This window comes from Vicugna pacos, chromosome 30 (genome assembly GCF_048564905.1).
Source record: "Vicugna pacos chromosome 30, VicPac4, whole genome shotgun sequence".
NCBI classification, from domain to species: Eukaryota; Metazoa; Chordata; class Mammalia; order Artiodactyla; family Camelidae; genus Vicugna; species Vicugna pacos.
Genome location: NC_133016.1, coordinates 37119584 through 37136104, shown reverse-complemented (window position 1 = coordinate 37136104; position 16521 = coordinate 37119584). Strand labels below are relative to the sequence as shown.

General features: G+C 34.0%; 1 non-coding gene across 1 annotated transcript; it reads right to left on the bottom strand.

Moving 5' to 3' along the window:
- Positions 1–15760: 15760 nt before the first annotated feature.
- TRNAA-AGC (transfer RNA alanine (anticodon AGC)) lies at positions 15761–15832 on the bottom strand. The gene has a single exon. It is a non-coding gene; the product is annotated as a tRNA-Ala (tRNA).
- Positions 15833–16521: the final 689 nt, after the last annotated feature.

The window sequence follows — 16521 nt, the reverse complement described above, 5'->3', positions numbered from 1 at the left end:
TCTTATTTTAACTTTAAATGAGAACCAATAAAAATCGAAATAAGTCAATCACACACCTTGAAGGTCAAAAGTGACCACAGGGCTCGCGGTGGAAGTAACTTGTATTCGGTGAGCCAACAAGAGCTCTTCTGACTCTCACGTTTGAAAATGTCAGAGGCTTTTCACAATAAAAATGTATTCTTTGTTCACATGACTGCACAATCCAAGTGTTCTTCATCAGGGGTTGTGGGTGGTTCCGTCTTCAACTATCACTTAGGGATCAATCCTGGAGACGCTGTCAGTTTCTGCGAGTCAGCACATGGGGGAGGAGATGGTAGAGAAAGTTCCCCTCTTCATGCTCATTTTGACTTGGAGGTGAGGCACATCCGTCCTCTTGTTCTGTGGGTGAGGACTAGTCACGTGGCTCCATCCAGCTGCAGAGGAACCTGGAAACTGTAGCTCCTGTCTGTCTAGATGACCCTTAGCTGCAATTAACAACATCATGGAAACACATCATGGACCTTGGTTAGATGACTTGCAAGGAAGCGAGTGCGAGATTCATATGAAGTGTATGAATCCCCACTGTCTCCATTATCCTCAGCTATATTTTCTCTCACCATAGGCACTCCTTTAAAGCTAAAGGCTTTCTCCACTGCAGAGAGGACTGTGCAATCCAACATGCATAGAGATCGGAGCATTACTTATATTTTGAACTGTTTATGCCTCTCAAAATTGGGAAATATTATAATATATATTTAGACATTGAGGAAAAACTGAATGGTGCAGACCATTATTATTTCACTAGGAAGCATTTATTAATTAACTGCTTAACCATATGTTACCTTGGTGGTCCTACTCACGAGAGTAATAAAACACTTCATCTGCTGTGTCAGAATTTTATGTTACTTCTCTCTGTGGGTCTCACTGGCTCACCTGCAGAACAGAACTACAGCTACCTCCTCCAGGGCACACAGGCACTCAGGCCACTGTTACAAGCAGCTTTAAAATTCACTGTACATTTTCTTGCACAAATAACAAATTCCCCATAAATGTGTGTCCTGTTTAAAGGCTTATTAAAAAAAAAAAAGAAAAAGACAAATGAACATAAATACAAAACAGATACTGACTCATAGACATAGAATACAAACTTGTGGTTGCCGGAGGGAGAGGGGCGGGAAGGGGCAGACTGGGAGTTCGAGATTTGTAGATACTGACAGTATATGTAGAATAGATAAACAAGATTATACTGTCTAGCACAGGGAAATATATACAAGATCTTGTGGTAGCTCATAGTGAAAAAGAATGTGACAATGAATATATGTATGTTTGTGTATAACTGAAAAAATGTGCTCTACACTGGAAATTGACACAAGATTGTAAACTGACTATAACTCAATAAAATGAAATTAAAAAAGACATATTTTTAACAAAAAGGAAAAGAAAGAGAGAGAGGAAAGAAGAAAGAAAGAAAGAAAGAAAGAAAGAAAGAAAGAAAGAAAGAAAGAAAGAAAGAAAGAAAGAAAGAAAGGAAGGAAGGAAGGAAGGAAGGAAGGAAGGAAGGAAGGAAGAAAGAAAGAAAGAAAGAAAGAAAGAAAGAAAGAAAGAAAGAAAGAAAGAAAGAAAGGAAGGGAAAGAAAGAAAGAAAGGCGAAGAAAGAAAGAAAGAGAGAAAGGAAGGAAGGAGGGAAGGAAGGAAGGAAGGAAGGAAGGAAGGAAGGAAAAAAGAAAGGGAGGGAGGAAGGAAGGAAGAAGGAAGGGAGAGAGGGAGGAAGGGAGAGAGGGAGGAAGGAAGGAAAAAGAAGCCATCAACTTGATGCAGTCTGGAGCAGGAACCTCTCCTGGGCACTGGTCCTGCAACCAGGAGCTGTGTTATGTGCACTTTGGTGTTTAATGTTGTCCCTAAATAGTGCCTCATACTTAATAGCAAATTATCAAATGTTTTAAGTGGATTATTATCCACAGTAGGACAATGTGTATCACAGAAGATGGGCAAATGTATCATTTAGATGTGTTATATACAGACATAGCATTGCAGCAAAAGGTGGCTCTGTTCTGACCAAAGAAATCTGAGCGAAGACTGTACTTCAGACATTTTTTAAATTATACAAATAATTCCACCAATGTCCATTTAAATTTAAAAAATGAAGCATTGGTATGAATACAATATATATAACAAAGAAATGAAGCAATTAATCCAATTTAAGGAAAACTGATTTTTTCACTCCCTGAGCATTCCAGGCAAATTTGATCTTTACATTTAAATTAAACATAAAATTCACTTTGTATTGAAGAAACCATTCAATCATTATCATAGATCCTGTCAGTTATGCAATTAAATATTGCAATCTTATGCATGATTGAATATCCTTAAAAACTCATAATTTAAAAACTTGTTAATATGTAAAATCTACTGAGCTGCTGAAATCACAAGGGTACCCCTGTGTGATTATTACTGTTTCTCCCCCCAAAAGAAGAAAAGTTATTTTTTCACACAGGGTAAAAGGAAGTGAAATTTAAAATGTATTTCTCTGATTTAAAATGGACAGAAACGTTAGCTGTTTTGCATCAGAGAGATCCTTTTAAGGATATATATTTGAAGGTACATCCCACGTTTAAAGTGTTTCAGTTTGGGAAGTAGCCATGTTCATTCCAAATTTCCTTTTGAATCTTAGAAATACTATCATTAGAGTCCTTTCACTGCAACCAAATGAATGCTTTCTCTTTCAGAAATAAACTTGCTGTCATTTTGTTAGACAACTGGCATGAATGCAGTTTTTCCCGTTTAATTAAAAATTCTCTCAGTATCATGCTTTCTCCTCTACATACACACAGACACACACAAGTTCTTTTATCATTTTATGCAAAATAACATTATAAGATTAATGAAATAAATAAAAGTTAACCACATTTCTCCCCCCAGTTCTTCAATTACTCAAACTATGGCTTTTGCACAGAGACAAACACCGTGTAACATCCCTACGCAGAACAGTGCATGTTTCAACATCCTTGTTGCTTATTTTTTCTTGTTAGATTTCCCAGGATATTTGATTCAGCTATAGATTTCAGGGCAACTCATTGCCTTAACGTTTTTCTGGGAAGAAATGTTTGATTTCCAAATTTAGATGCAAAAACTTAACACAAAAGATAAAGTATTACCCTAAAAAAGGTTACGTCTACTTAAACAGATCATCTACCTTTATTGTTATGACTCTGATATTTAGTTACTGTAAGCAACTACAAGGTTCATGGTTGCATTAGGTAAGTAATTTAATAATCACTAAATATTCAATGATAAAGAAGGTACCTTTTTTACTATTACACTCCATTATAGCTCTATCAATTTAAATGACAGATACAAATGTGTCATTTGAAATTAGTAGCTTAGTCAGTGTTTCTCAAATATCCGAGATTAATGTTTCCCAAGGTACTAATAGCAGAAGAAAAATATATCTTGACACATTTTATGAGTACAATTGAAAGCAAGCTATGTCCAAAAGGATTTGGATAGACATTTAGTTATCACCTTCCTATGTTAAGAACATACTGTCTCTAATTACTCAATTTTAGGATAAAAGATTACAAATATACACACACTTTTAGAGAAGAAAAATATATCCAAAATTAGAATCAAATAGTTTGAAATTAAAGTGAGCAACTGAAACAAGAAGCATGGCAATTGCAAATTAGTTTTAAATATACTGTATATTCAATTTAATTTTTTTTGTTCACACATAAAAAACTGCATAGCACAAAATTGATGAGTAAGAAAATAAATACTTGGAGAATTCTTATTTAAAAGAAGATGGTGAAACAGGAAATGCTTCAGGAGGCAATTTATGTATTCCAATATGTAATACAAAATTATGAGACAGGCTTGTAGAGACAGAAGTGATGGAAATAAGGGAGGGAAATGGCAAATGAGACCTGAGTGCCACTGATGAAGGACAGGCGTTGATGAAATTTTCACATGTGATACTCTGAGTATCACATCTTCACTACTGCCGTTTCAGAGCTAGAAGCTGGAAAATGCAATCGATAAAACTCTGCCAAGAAATTAGGTTGATAAAGAAATGTAAAGAATGAGAAATATCTTCAGGGATATGAGTGGCAAAAGTAGAGGTCGTATTTCTGTATAATGAAAGCACCAGGAGAGTAGAAAGCAATGTGGAGAAAATGATAATTTTTAAACGATAGAGAATTCTCTAAGTTAAGGCCAATTTTAAAAGTGTCAAATTGAGTAATGCTTAACAGGATAGAGAAGACCAGAAAAACCCCCCAAATCTATCAACATGTTGTAAAAACTTAGGACATCAAAGTGAAAGGAAAAACCTCAAAGATTCCAGAGAGAAAAAAAAAATCACTCAAAAAGGAAGAGGAAGTTAATATGACATCAGACTTTTCAACAGCAACAATGGATGTTAAGAAAACAATGGATTTTCTTTTGCTATAGAGCTGAAGAAAGAGAATTTCAATATCAAAACTGGAAATTTACATGTAGCTAAATTTTTTTTTCTTCCAGTTTTATTGACATGTAATTGAGATACAGCACTGTATCAGTTTCAGGTGTACAGCATGATGATTTGACTTAACATACATCATAAAACGGTTATCACAGTAAGTTTACAGAAACCCATCAACTCACATAGATACAAAGCTAAAGAAATAGAAAAAAATTTTCCTTCTGATGAGACCGCTTAGTATTTGCTCTCAACAACTTTCATCTAAACATAGAGCAGTGTTAATTATATTTATCACGTTGTGCGTTACATTCCATCATACTTAACCTATCTTCTCACTGGAAGTTTATTCCTTTTGGCTACCTTCACCCAGTTCTTCCTCCTCTGAACACCTGCCTCTGGTAACCCCAAATCTGATCTCTTATTGTATGAGTTTGTTTACTTACTTCTTTGTATGTTTTTGAAGTACAATTGACTTACAACACTACATTAGTTGCCAGTACACAGCATAGTGATTCCATGTTTCTATACATTTTAAGATGGTCACCACTATCAGTCTAGTTATGATCTGTTGCCATACTAAGATATTCCACATTTATTGACTATATCCCACACACTGTAAATGTCACATCCATGATTCACTTATTTTGCAGCTAGAAGTTTGTACCTTTTTATCTCCCTCACCTATCTCTCTCCTCCCCCCACCCCTCTCCCCTCTGGCAACCACTTGTTTCTTCTATGTATCTAGAACTAACTCTGTTCTGTTTAGTTATGTTTATTTGCAGTCCTTTTTAAATGCCACATGTAAATAAAATCATTTTTCTTTCTCTATCTGACATATTTAACTAGAATAGCACCCTGTAGATCCATCCATGTTGTTGCAAATGTCAAGATTTCATTTTTTGTAGCTAAGTAATAGTCCATTGTATATAAACACAAACGCACACATACAGAACAGCTTCTTTATCCATTCATCAATTGACGAACATTAAAAAGTTTTCCATATCTTGGCAATTGTAAATAATGCTATAATGAACAAAGGGGTTCATATATCTTTTTGAATTAGTGTTTTCATTTTCTTCAGCTAAATACCCAGGAGTGGATTTGTTGGGTCATATGGTAGCTCTATTTTTAATTATTGGAGGAACATCCATCCTGTTTTCCGCAGTGGCTACACCAATATACATTCCCACCAACAGTGCCTGAGGGCTCCCTTTTCTCTGCATCATCCCCAACACTTGTTATTTTCTGTCTTTTTGATAATAGCCATTCTGAAAGGAGTGAGGTGGTATCTCATTGTGGTTTTGATTTGCATTTTCCTGATAATTAGTCACATTGTGAATATTTTTGTGCTTACTGGCCATTCAGATCTTCTGCCCATTTTTAATGGAGTTACTTTTTGAACTTCAGTTTTGTGAGTTCATTGTATGTTTTGAATATTACGCCCTTATCAGATATATCATTTGCAAATATCTTTTCCCATTTGGTAGGTTTCCTTTTCATTTTGTTGATAGTTTCCTTCATTGTGTAAAGCTTTTTAGTTTGATGCAGTCCCATTTCTTTTTGCTTTTGTTTCTCTTAACTGAGGAGACATATCAAAAAATATATTGCTCAGACCAATGAAAAAGAGCACATTGCCTATGTGATCTTCTAGAAGTTTTATGGTTTCAGAAATTACATTTAAGATTTAAGTCTCTACTTTATTTTGAATTTATTTAGGTGCATGGTATGAAAGAATAGTCCAATATGGTTCTTTTGCATATAGATGTCCAGTTTTCCCAACAACATTGTTGAAGTGGCAGTATTTTCCCCGTTGTATATTCTTCCTTCCTTTGTCATAGATTAATTGATCATATTCTGGGCTCTTTGTTAGGTTCCAGTGACCTGTGTGTCTGATTGTGTACCAGTACCATACTGTTTTGATTACTGTAGCTTTGTAGTATAGTTTACAGCCAAGAAATCTCCAGCTTTGTTCTTCTTTCTCAGGATTGTTTTGTTTCCACAAACACACTATATTTTTCCATCTATTTGTGTTGTCTTCAGTTTTTTCCTTGGTATCTTACAGTTTCCCAAGTACAGGACTTTTACCTCCTTAGTTACATTTATTCCTAAATATTTTATACCTTTTGATGCAATTATAAATGGTATTGTTTCCTTAATTTCTTTTTTTGATAGATCATTGTTAGAGTATAGAAATTTAATAGACATCTGTATGTTAATTTTGTATCTTGCAAATTTGCTGATTTCACTGGTGAGTTCTAGTAGCTTTTTTGCTGACATCTTTAGAATTTTCTATGTATAGTATCATGTCATCAGTAAACAGTGATAGTTTTACTTTATCTTCTCCCCTCAATTTGGATGTCATTTATTTCTCTTTCTTGTCTGATTGTTGTGGCTAGGACATCCAATACTATGTCGAGTAAAAGTAGCAACAGTGGGCACCCTTGTCTTGTTCCTGATCTTAGACAAAATGTTTTCAGCTTTTTCACTTTTCAGCTGTGGGCTTCTCCTGTATGACCATTATTATGTTCAGGTATGTTCCCTTTATAGCTACTTTGTTGAGAGATTTTTTTTTATCATAAATAGGTGCTGAATTTTGCCAAAATATTTTTCTACATTTATTGAGAGAATCAAATAATTATTATTTTTCAATTTGTTAATGTGGTGTGTCACACTGATTGATTTTCAGACATTAAACCATCATTGTAGCCCTAGGATAAATCTTATTTGATCATGTTGTATGGTCCTTTTAATGTATTATTCAATTTGTTTAGCTAAAATTTTTTGAGGATTTTGACATCTATATTCATCAGTAGTATTGACCTATAATTATTTTTCTGTCTTATCCTTGTTTGGCTTTTGTATCAGAGTGATGTTGGTCTCACAGATTGAATTTGGATGCATTTTTAATCTGTAATTTCTTGGAATAGTTTAAGAAGTATGAGTGTTAACTCTTCTCTAAATATGTGGTAAAATTCATCTGTGAAGCCATCTGATCCTGGGCTTTTCAATTTCATTACTGGTCTGTTCACATTTTCTATTTCTTCCTGGTTCAGTCAATTTCTAAGAATTTGTCCATTTCTTTTGTTTTCTATTTTAATGATGAATAATTGTCCATAGTAACGTTTTATGATCCTTTGTATATCTATGATGCAAGCTTCAACTTCTTTTTGATTTCTGATTTTATTCATTTGCCCTTCCACCTTTTTTCCCAGTGATTAGTCTGGCTCAAGATATGTCAAATTTGTTTATCTTTTCAAGAATGAGCTCTTAGTTTCATTGACCTTGTCTATTATTTTCTTAGTCTTTATTTCTTTTATTTCAGCTCTGTCTTTAATATTTATATCCTTATACTAAATTTGGGTTTTGTTTATTCTTTTTCTAGTTTGTTCATGTGTAAGGATAGGTGGTTTATTTGAGATTTTTCTTGTTTCCTGAGGTGGGCTTATATCATTGTGAACTTCCCCCTGAGAACTGCTTTGCTATGTCCAATACGTTTTGGATCATTGTGTTTACCTTTTCATTAGTCTCTAGATTTTTTTTTAAATTTCTTTTTTGATATCTTTAGTGATCCCCTGGTTGGTTAGCATTATACTTTTTAGCCTCAACATGGTTTTAGTTTTTTGTAGGTTTTTTTCTTGCTTATTTCTTGTCTCATATTGTTGTGGTCAGAAAAATGATAGATATGATTTCAGTTACTCACAATAGCCAAAAGGTGGGAGCAACCCAGATGTGTATAAACTGAAAAATATATAAACTAAATGTAGCATACCTATACAATAGAGAATTGTTTGGCCAAAAAAGAGATGAAGAACTGATACTACAACATAGATGAAATTTGAAAATGCTGTAGTGAAAAGGGAGAAAAAGGTTTGCAAACCATATATGTGGTTAAAGTTTAATATCCAAAACATATAAGAATCTCCTACAACTCAAAAAACAAAATACCAGGCCAGATGGGCATAGAAACTGTATAGATGTTTTTTCAAAGACATACAAATGGACAAGAGGTGTATGAAAAGTTCCTCAGCATCACTAATCATCAGGGAAATGCAGATCAAAACCACAAAGAGGTATCATCTCATACTTCTTAAGTTGGTTATTATCATCACCTCACACCAGTTAGAATGACCATCATTAAAAAGTCCACAAATGATAAATGCTGAATATGGTGTGCAGAAAAGGGAGCCCTCCTACACTGCTAGTGGGAATGTAGTTTTGTGCAGACATTATGGAAAACAGTATGGAGATTCTTCAAAAAACTAAAAATATGATTCAGCAATTGCACTCCTGGGCATATATCCAGAGGGAACTTCAATTTTAAAAGATACATGCACCCCAAAGTTCATAGCAGCAGTATTTACAATAGTCAAGACATGGAAACAACCTAAATGTCCATTGACAGATGACTGGATAAAGAAGTTGTGATATATGCACACACATACACACACCAGAATACTACTCAGCCATAAAAATGGATAAAATAATGATATTGGCAGCAACATGGATGGACCTGGAGATTGTCATTCTAAGTGAAGTCAGCCAGAAAGAGAAAGAAAAATACCATATTATATCATTCATATGTGGAATCTAAATAAAAGACAAGTGAACTTATTTAAAAAAAAAACAGAAAGAGACTCACAGACATAGAAAACAAACTTATGGTGACCAAGGGGAAAGAGGGGTGGGAAGGGATAAATTGGGAGTTCACAATTTGTAGATACTAAATACTATATATAAAATAGATTAACAAGTTTCTTCCAGATAGCACAGGGAGCTATATTCAATATCTTATAATAACCTATAATGAAAGAGAATATGAAAACAAATAATGTATGTATATATATGACTGAACTATTATACTGTGCACTCAAAATTGACACATTATGAACTGACCATACATCAATAAAATAAGTTTAAAAAAAGATAACAAGTGTTGGTGAGCATGTGGAGAAAAGAAAAGCCTTGAACACTGTTGATGGTATTGTAAATTGGTGCAACCACTATGGAAAACAGTTCATCAGAGAAGAAAAAATAAAACTAGCACAAAATCCAGCAAAATACCCACTTCTGGGTATTCATGTGGAGGAAATGAAATCACTCTTAGCAGGGATATCTGCACTCTTACCTTCACTGCAACATTATTTGCAATAGTCAATATGCAGAAATAACCTAAATGTCCATTAGTGGATGAACAGATTTTTTAAACAAATGTACAATACATATACAATGGAATATTACTCAGCCTTAAAGAAGGAGGAAATTCTGCCATTTGTGACACTATGGATGGACCTGGAGGACATTATGCTAAGCGAAATATACCAGGCATAGAAGGACAAATACTACATGATCCCACTTGTATGGGGGTTCTAAAATAGTCAAACTCATAGCAATAGAGAATAGAATGGTGGTTTCCAAGGTCTAGGAGGGAGGGGAAAACAGGGACGGATTAGCCAAAGGGGACAAAGTTTCAGTCGTGCAATATTAATCCTATAGATCTACTTATGGCCCTAGAGATATATGAACAGAGATATAGGGCTTATAGTCAGCAATGTTGAGTTCAGATGCAAGCATTATGGGATCATGACCCACTGTAAGACCTAGCAATTGCACACGAATGAAACCGGGGCTACATCTGGAACTGGACATCACTGAATCAAATTTCATTCTAACAAACTATAGCTAAAGAATTGTAACAATCCCTCACCTATATAATTATATAACAATAGTTAGTCAACAGCTAAAATCTGTGTTTACTAGCACTAACCCAGTTAGAATTTTACCTACTTACTGGAACACTCAAGTATGAGGCTCGGTGCTATTTATGGTGAGACTGAAGGATGCTGTAAAATGGTCACTCATATTATAATTAGAAAAGTTGAAATTTGGCTAGTGCAGGCTGGAACTGCTAAAAAAATTACTAAACTATCCTTACTAAAGTACATTTTTTCCTATACAGATATGGAGCAAATCTGTTAGATGGGTGCCTGCCATTCAAGGAAGGCTAAATAATTTTAATTCAGGTGTTACCACTGACATTGCAAACCAGGAGCAATGGTCATTTAGATGAGATTGCCTCCAATATTAGGAACAAATTAAACACTATTCATTATAACTGAATAGTCTTATATGTTCCTTAAAATGAATATTTCATGATTTAACGTTAATAATGGATAATGGTCTTAGTATAATATGTGTGTCTTACATTAGGAACATTATGTGAAAAGATGGCACTGCTCCCATTGGCCCTGGCTCAACCTGTAAGAATAATATAACATATAATAATGGTTATTCTTAAGAGATATTCGTAATTATGAAGAAAAAATTCAGCTCAAAGCTGTAGACTACAGAGTCTCTCGTGTTAATTATGTATTACATATCAACTGGGAAAAACAAAAGATAGCTGAAGAATAGCTATCAAATTATAAAGCCCATGGAAAAAATAAACATTAAAACTTAACAATAATTTGTAGAACTTTTGTATGATGAAGGAAAATCCTTATACATAGCTAGTCAAGAATCTGCTTTAATTATGTATCACTGATATATACTCAAATGCTATTAACTTAAAGCTAATATGCTTCTTAATATTGGAATTCATTAACCCAAATTTAATTAATTGTAACATTAATCATTACTTTCATATGTATACTGCTAGTATATATGGAAAATTAAGAACATAATATTCTATACATTCATATAGAAATGTGTGTATTTTTAAATTAAATACAGTGATTTCTCGTTTTTAATATAATTTTCTTATATTTAATGTAAGAAAAGTTAAGACTTCTTGGATATGTACAAAATTGAGAACATCTCAGAAAGAAATCAACTCTGCATGTACAGAAAATCTGATGCTACAAATAGTACCAAAAACTGGAACGCTTGTGGGAAACGGAACTTAATTTAATCTTACAGAGAAATAAGATCATTACTAACCATATGTACCACCAAGTAGAGGCACTGTCAGGGGTCACTGTAGGAGATACTGGTAAAGATTTATGAAAATCACGATCACAATGTCAGAGTCAACTTAATGTTCAACTGCTGGTGCAAATTGAGGAAGTGCAGACTGTTTACTAGCAGTAGGAGGATGTGTAACAATTGTAGCTTTAATTTCATGAAAGAGACTTGAAAATTCACCATAGCTTTGTACCCAGGCTATCTTCACGCATCCTGGTTTATTTTTTCTTTCTCAGTAATAACCTTAGATAATCCAATATTTTTGAATTGGCCATGTTCTCTGGGTCATAATTTTTTATTTTCCTAATACCTACAAAGGACAGTCACCACATAATTTTTTCAAAAATGTCAAGTTCCTCTTTAACAGCAAAATCTTGCAGGTATTATGATCTCAAACACAGGAGCGGGTCCCTGAAATGATCAAAACAGGAAGCAGAGCTGGTCACCTATCTTGAGCAATTGAATTCAGTCTTGACCATCAAGGAATTGTGTAGAATTTCCATTAGAATTATTTTTCTGAGAGACAGAAGAGTATACTGGTTCCTGTAAAGCCCCAATTTGTCAAGTTTTGACTGTGGACAGTTGACCCCTCTGCTTGTCTGTCTGTGTGCACGTGTTAGAATCTGACTCCCATGCTGGCAGTAGAGAAGCCTTGGGCAGAGAGCCAGAGATGAAGGGGCCACTGAGGCACGATCTATCAACTTTTAACCACACATGGCTGGGTCCTGGATTTGGAATAAAAAGATAGGCGGAGAGGAGGGTTACAGTAAGTTTCTGGTGCAAAGCCTTTTCACTATGCATAAAAATGATCATATGCTTTATCACCTTTGTTGTATTAATAAGATGAAGTCCACCAATAAGTTATCTCGCAGGTGTGGTCACAAGTACATTTCTCAATTAAATTTTATTTGGGCATAACGCACTAACAATACATAGTTGTTCACAAGTAAATAATTTATTTAAGATATTCATATCTATAACTATAACTAATAATAGGCACTTGTCTCTATTTTTCCTTTTATTCAGCTATCGGAATTAGTGTCAATTTCTTTAAAAAAAGGAGCATGCATTTTTATTTATCCTCTGGAACAAATTAGGTAACATAGACTTTCCTATCTAATGCTCATTTCTTAAAACCTATTTGTTTAATACTTAATGGAGTTTAGTCCTTTGTGAAACTTTTAATTTTGGTCGATAATTACTCACCTGTTGCACGTTTATTATCACTTCCTGAATAAGCCTGCACAATTTGTATTAGTATTTTTAACATGTGTTCATTTTATTAAAATGGTAAAATTTTAAGTGAGTTATATAGAGCATTCTAATTTTAAAAATCTCTTTTACATCAGTAAGTATAATCTCAATAAATTTTTATGCTATGCATATATTTTTCTTTTTATCCATTTTCCCCTTGATTAAAATTGCCAGAGGTTTGCCTAGTTAATTAGGATTTTCAAAAAATAACTCCTGGTTTTTATTTATTAATTCCACTGTTATTTTTTTAGTATGTAATCTAATAAATGTCTGCTTTTCTTTGGAAATCCACTCGCAACCAGCTCACAAAGCTTTATAAAATCAATCTTTTCACTTAATATAAACATTTATTGCTATAAATTTCCAAAAATATAGGTTTTGCCACATTTCATAAGCTTTGATATATAACAAAGTTTTCAAATGACAAATCATTTGTATTAGCAGTTTTATCTACTTTTTGAAATGAGGGTTATTTGAAGGAGTCATGTATGTCTATGTCCAGGAACCATCATTGAACTTGAGAAAGCCCAAAAACCACACATATGCAAAATTACTAAAATGTTGACAAATAATATCAGGATGCTTCTCAGTCATGGGTAATCTGAACCACCAATGATGCATCCACAACTAAAATAGCTTTAATAATTTCTACATAATTACAGTTTATTTATTTTCATTCACATTTATCTGATTTTTGTCACAGAATTTAGATTGCAAATTTCTCCTTATTAATCAGTGGTTATTTGAAAAGTGACAGTTTTTTTCATTATATTTAAATATAGATATCTAGTATGTAGTACATAAGCCTGTATTTTTAAGATGTTAGCCATTAAACTCTATGAATTATATCATTTAGATGTACTGTATAATTTTGTATCTTTTTGTACTTGAAAATATCTTACTGTGAAAAGTACAAATTAACTTTTGAATCATGGCCATTCTGACTGGTGTGAAGTGATACCTCATTGTAGTTCTGATAAATGCTGGAGAACTGGAGAGGGTGTGGAGAAAGGGGAACCCTCCTACACTGCTTGTGGGAACGTAGTTTGGTGCGGCTGTTATGGAAAACACTATGGAGATTCCTCAAAAAGCTAAAAATAGACTTACCCTATGATCTAGCAATTCCAATCCTGGATGTATATCCAGGGGGAACCTTAATTCAAAAAGATACATGCACCTCAATGTTCATAGCAGCATCATTTACAATAGCCAAGACATGGAAACAACCTAAATGTCCATTGACAGGTGACTGGATAAAGACGTTTTAGTATATTTATAAAATGGAATACTACTCAGCCAGAAAAAATAATAAAATAATGCCATTTGCAGCAACATGGTTGGACATGGAGATTGTCATTCTAAGTGAAGTAAGCCAGAAAGAGAAAGAAAAATACATATGATATCACTTATATGTGGAATCTTAAAAAAAAAAGACACAAATGAACCTATTTGCAAAACAGAAACAGACTCACAGACAGAAAGTCAACTCACAGTTACTGGGGGGAACGACATGGGAAGGGATAAACTGGGAGTTCAAAATGTGCAGTATTAACTACTATATGTAAAACAGAAAAACAACAAGTTTCTTCTGTACAGCACAGGGAACTATATTCAATATCTTATGGTAACCTACAATGAAAAAGAATATGAAAAGGAATATATATGTGTACATGTATGACTGAAACATTATGCTGTACACCAGAAACAGACACAACATTGTAACTGATTATACTTGTTTTAAAAAAAAGTTATACTTACAAAAAAATAACTGCTTAATCCTTAAAACTATAAGGCTCACTTAACTTTTTAGATATGATGACATTTGAGGGAAAGAACATTTTATAAAGGTTGAATCATTTTATCTCAGAAAATAAATGTCAGCTCGAAACACCAGACGAACAATGAAACTTTAAAATATTAGTTACATCTATCTTCATGTATGAAAAGTAGCTTAAACTATCGAAATGAGTAAAGGAAAATGAATAATGACCACTTAACAAATGAAAAGCTGAAGAAATTTTCCATCAGGCATATGAGCATGGCCAGTCACGTTACTGTTAGTCCACGCAGGTGGAGAGGCTTACTCAGCGGACAAGGGCTGCCTTCCCCCGTGCATTAAGAGTGAAGGCTTTTTCATTTTCTGCCCCAATGACTTACTAGTTTAATGTAATTCACATACTCAAATATATTATTAGGATCTCCATATGGTTCAATTTGAGGACTTAATATTTTACCATGGAAAATATTTATGATCTCCAAATACTGTTTGCAGAATAAGATGCTTGGGACGAACTGCAAATAGGTAGAATAAGAGAGTGATTTAAGAGTACAACTAAAATAAAATCTGCATTTATTTTTAAGATTAATCATTTTTTCCCAATGCCAACCTACACAATATTGTATGTGTTGTTGACATTGTCAAATGTGATCCGACTAAATCATGTACTGAAACCCTCCTTTAAGGAAATATGGCCTCAAGAACCAACTTTACTATTTTCCTGGCTAATTTGGCATATAATATATACAGCTATTTATCTTCTTTTGTCAGTATTTTTTGTTATAAATTTTAACTGCTGTGGTTAATATATCTTGCTGGCTCTTATTTAACTTTCAAACAATACCTCTTGCTCTATTGAATTTCCTCTGAGAATAATACATTACAGAGTTATGACAAATTTCAGGTTTCTAATAACCTTTTTAAAAAAATTCACACTCAATGTTTTCTAATTTGAATTTAGAAACACACAGATATGCACATAGGTGTGTGTATAATGTGTGTACAGATGCCTATACTTGTATACGAATGTGTGTATGTGTATATATATATATATATATATATATATATATATATATATATATAGTGTGTGTTTATATGTAAATATATATCTTCTCCATCATATATACAGGCTAGGGAAGTGTATGACTAGAAAGTTATACATTTTTCCCCTGATGCTAAAAGTCTAATTAAAAATGCACATTTCCCCATTTTCTAACAAGGGTTGTTAATCTTGAGTAGAGGAAACAGGTCCATTTTGTGTTTTCTTTATTTCATTTAACAATAGTTCTTTCTTTTTTTAAAAAAAATTATTTTATTATTACTTTTTTTAGTGGAGGTACTGGGGATGGAACCCAGGACCTCATGCATGCTAAGCATGCGCTCTACCACTGAGCCATACCTCCCCCTACAATAGTTCTTTCAATGCCTGCTGGATAGAGTGTTATTACTTCTTTTGTCTTTATCAGGTGGTCTTAGCGAATGAGAAATTGGATTGAAGTACGCTTTGCAATTGAGTAGAGCCTTCTTCATGGTCTGTGTTAGTATCAGTCAGGTTTCTCTAGAGAAACAGAGCCAGCAGTATGTATTTACATATGTGTGTATGTATACGTACACATACATATAGATCTGATTTATTGTAAGCCATTGGCTCACAGCATTGTGGAGTCTGAGACTCCCACTGTCTGCAGTCTGCAAGCTGGAAATGTAGGTGGGCCAGTAACATGGGTCTAGTCTGATACCAGCAGACTTGAGACCAATGAAGAGCCGGCACGTCACTTTGAGTCTGAAGGCAAAAAAAAAAAAAAAGTGATGCTCCTGCCCTTGCAGTCAGACAGGAAGAGCTCCCCCTTCCTTGAGGGGGGTCAACCTTTTTGTTACACTCATGTCTTCCCCTGATTGAACGAGGCTCACCCACTCTAGGGAGGACAACTTGCTTCACTTAGTCTAATGATCCAAATGTTAATCTCCTCCAAACACACCCTCCCAGACACACTCAGAATAATGTTTGACCAAATATCTGCACACTCCATGGCCCAGTCAAGTGGATATGTAAAATTAGCCATCGTGTGGTCTTTAGCTAAATGAAACAAAA